At 50.3% G+C, this 3,699-nt stretch overlaps 1 pseudogene across 1 annotated transcript; it reads left to right on the forward strand.

Moving 5' to 3' along the window:
- Window positions 1-400: 400 nt before the first annotated feature.
- LOC144135886 (uncharacterized) lies at window positions 401-3,312 on the forward strand (annotated as a pseudogene). Its single transcript, XR_013315560.1, has 2 exons — window positions 401-759; window positions 2,169-3,312. The product of XR_013315560.1 is annotated as an uncharacterized LOC144135886 (transcript).
- The last annotated feature ends 387 nt before the right edge of the window (window positions 3,313-3,699 follow it).

The raw sequence follows: 3,699 nt of genomic DNA on the forward strand, positions 1-3,699 counted from the left end.
TAAGCGGAAGATATTTAGCTGACCTCGCATCACTGACCACCAGTTTTTTTGTTTTTCTGTCGCTATGTTCTTTGAAAACTGAACAAATTTCTCTTTATCTTCGCTCACTCATGAATGGCGTCATTCAGTAGCAGACCGGCGCGAGCTGTACAATTTTCTCTTGTCATTATTTCAGTTATTTCAGAGTATGAATCAGCATGTGTGTTTCGTCGGGAACAACAAAAGTAATCCCCCAAAGAAGTGACAAGACAAAAACTAGCACTGGTGATCTGTATTTTTGTCGTTGGCTGCAGATGCCGCAGTGCATAGGAAGGAAGGAAGGCCTCAGACGTTGCTGGCACATACCCACTCAAATCACTGTGAGAACGACGAAGTTCGCGTTTGCGCGTTAGCTTGACGCGCTGAGTGGACCGTAGAAGTGTTGGAGGCTCGAGTCCGGTCGTCGTCGTGTTCCAAACCCAGGGCGGTGCCATGGTGATTCCGGTGACGCTCATCAACGACATCAAGCAGGCCGTGGACCTGTCCAAGCAGGTGCACGCAGCGGACAACAAGGAGCAGTGCGCCAACGCCATCCGTCTCTACCGCAAGGCCATGGAGTCCTACCTGAACGCGGCACTGCTCATTGGAAACTCGTGCGCCACGTTCATCGAGCGGGCGCAGCAGCTCAAGGCGTTCTTCGGCAGTGACGCGCACGAGGACGTGGTAGTCGAAGGAATGCCAGAGATGAAGAAAATCCACCAGATCGCCGTTCTCTCCCAGGTGAGCGAGCGCTGCTGAGTTAAGCAGTCACCGCGAAGAGGTTGAGGGACCGAGCAGTATGTGCGGAAGATGGCTCGAGGTAACTCGAGGTAAAAAAAGGTAACTCGATGAAACACGTAAATTGAGGGCACGACGTGTATAGCGTCAAGTGCAAGGAAGAACCATCGATAACGAAAAGTCTCAAACGTTGTGTTCGTTTTGTCGCAGACCTTGTATGTCTGCAAATAAGTGCATTTGCTGCGGAACTTCACCCCGTGCCCTAACAATAATGGAAACCCGTTTTTTAATAATATACCGTTAAGTTTCTCTGGGCAACTCGATCTGAGTTACGCTATCACTACTACCATGCAGTTATGCGCACTGCACAAGAAAAAGTACCTCCTTAGTCATTTCCTGTTTTCCTGGATGATCAGCTGCCAACCATCTCATACAACCATATTTCATTCTCAATCAAGTGATTCTGCACATGAATCACGATGTCGCCCTGGGTCGCTTGCTTTCAAGTAAATGTTCTTTTCCTGTTTGGGGAGACTTACATTTCTCCCCATAACGCGCCGAGCAGGTATATGATAAACACGCCTCTTCAACAAACACGCTACTGCCTTTTTCCTTATATACTTTCCTACTGAAAGCAGGCTAAATTACTGGCCTATTCAAAGCAAGTTTTTCAGTCCAGTATCGGAGCTAAGGAATAAAGTACTGGCTTGGAGTCTTTTTTTTTTCCTGGAACAAAATGCTTTGACACACCGCTGCTATGCCGCCATACAACTTCGTGAGTAAAAGTGAGCAATGGTAAACAAAAGAACAGCTTTGAAACGATTCAAATATTTGCTCGAAGCATAATGGAAAGTAGTGAGCGCGAGCAACAAAAGTCCCCCAAAAAGCCTTATTCAGGCTCCAGCTTTAAAGGTAAAATTTGTTCAAGAAGGCAAGTTCTCCAAAGGAAAACTGTCACCTTCTGACCAGTAAACAAAACACGGAGAAGTAAAAAGGGAACAAAGAAAGATTTCGACTCTTGCTGTCCCCTCCCACCTCTGAAGAAGGGCCAGCTTTTCTGGACACTACACGAAAGCGCCTCCTCCCAAGCGCACACGGATATTGTGGAGGTTATCCAGGTGATCTTTGGCTCTACGAACCAACGAGGGGTTTACCTTTCCATTATGTGGCTAAAAAGTCTGCATCATGATCAATTTCTTTAAGCCGCCCAGTTAGGCTGATGAGAGAATTCACTTAGTTATCGAAATATATAAGACGTCGAAACACAGCAGAAACAGAGAAAGTTTAGCCGTGTGTGGGTTTGACTCCACTTGTGAAGAAAAATAAGAATGGTTGTAAGGCGTACAAATCAATACTTTTTTCTATGTAATGTCGACCTCCATTTCTATACTGACCGTTTGTATTGCTTTCAGGTCCTTCCCCCATGATGCACGGCTGCTGGAACCGTTACTTCCGGCAAGAAAATAAACTTCTGCGACGACATGCAAGGTATCGACCCTGCCAAGCTCCTGCTCACCCAGATCCTGGCTGACCCTAAGGCGAAGGCCGCGTCGACCATACTTCCGTACGGGCCGCACGGGACGGGAAAATCGCTGCTCGTCAAGTCTCTCTACGTCAAGTATCCCGAGAAGTTCATCTTTATCGTCGACCTCGACTTCTTCGTGATTGGCGGCCTCACTTATGACCCTGCCTTGATGACTAGGATGCTCGTGAGGAACTACATGAAGTACAACACCGCTGTGCTCATCCTCGAGGGCCTGGACCGGCTGTATTTGCCTGAGGCCCCGGAAGCCAAGAAGCCCGTGGTCGATGCCGTTAAAGCCGAGCTTCTGGCCTATATGAAGGAGCTGGTTGAGAAGAAGGAGTACAAGGAAGTGGTCATCGCGACGGCGTCCCAGCCATGGCTCATCGCAGAGGACATGCGGATCACCTTCGAGGCCAAGATCAACGTCCCCATTCCAGAGAGCGAAGAGGCGCGCAAGGCCATCATCAAGGTGGAGCTGTTCAAGCTACGTGTCCCCTCTTACTGCGCCGGCGATATCGGGAGCCTGGCCAAGAACACCAACCGCTTCACGCGCTACCAGCTCCTGCGCATCATTCGCTGCGCGCTCGCGCGCAACTTCCACAAAATTGAGGCGATCGAGATCAAAGAAAATTCCGAGAGACTCAGCCATATGACCAAGGCGGACATGGACAAGGTGGCTCCCCTCTTTACGGCCGACCTGAGCGAGGAGGACGAACCGAAGCACCAGGAGTTCATCGCGGCCAACAACCCTGCCCCTGCCGCTAGTCCTGCCGCTGCTGCTTCCCCCAATGCCGTCGCTTCACCTCCTGCTGCGGCCGCTTCTCCTGCTGCTGCTGCCACTTCTCCTGCTGCTGCTTCCGCTTCTCCTCCTGCAGCTGCAGCCGCTTCTCCTCCTGCTGCCGCGTCCCCCGCCCCTGCAGCTCCTCCTGCCAATTAGCGGCTGACGGAGCTGCGTCGTCGATTACATAAGTGCAGTGGCCGCCAAATGGCGGCTGAAGCAATAAAATTGCGCTTATGCGCTTTGATAGTCATATGCGTGTATTTTCCTTCCTTCCGTTAACTTGTTAATAAACGCGCTCTTGAGGGACACCACCACAGGGCGCGGGACATGGAGAGGACGGTGATTTAAAGTCCATCGTAGAGCACTAGAATAGAGAGGGGACTTATGTTGGCGAATCCAAATGATAGCATACGTTAAAGAATGGGTAAACAGTCCAGCAGTGATTTGTCATGAAGAGCATCGACTCTTCTAAACTGGCATTCACCGAGATCCTGACACCGAGGTGATTCTGCACGGGCTGGACGGGACGGGCAACACTCTCGTCAAGTTCCTCTCCGCCATATACCCTCAAAAGTACATCTTCAACGTCGACCTCTACTTTTCCGTGACCTCTGGAATCGCGCAGGACACAGCCATG

The sequence above is a fragment of the Amblyomma americanum genome, chromosome 1 (assembly GCF_052857255.1).
Source record: "Amblyomma americanum isolate KBUSLIRL-KWMA chromosome 1, ASM5285725v1, whole genome shotgun sequence".
In the NCBI taxonomy this organism is placed as follows: domain Eukaryota; kingdom Metazoa; phylum Arthropoda; class Arachnida; order Ixodida; family Ixodidae; genus Amblyomma; species Amblyomma americanum.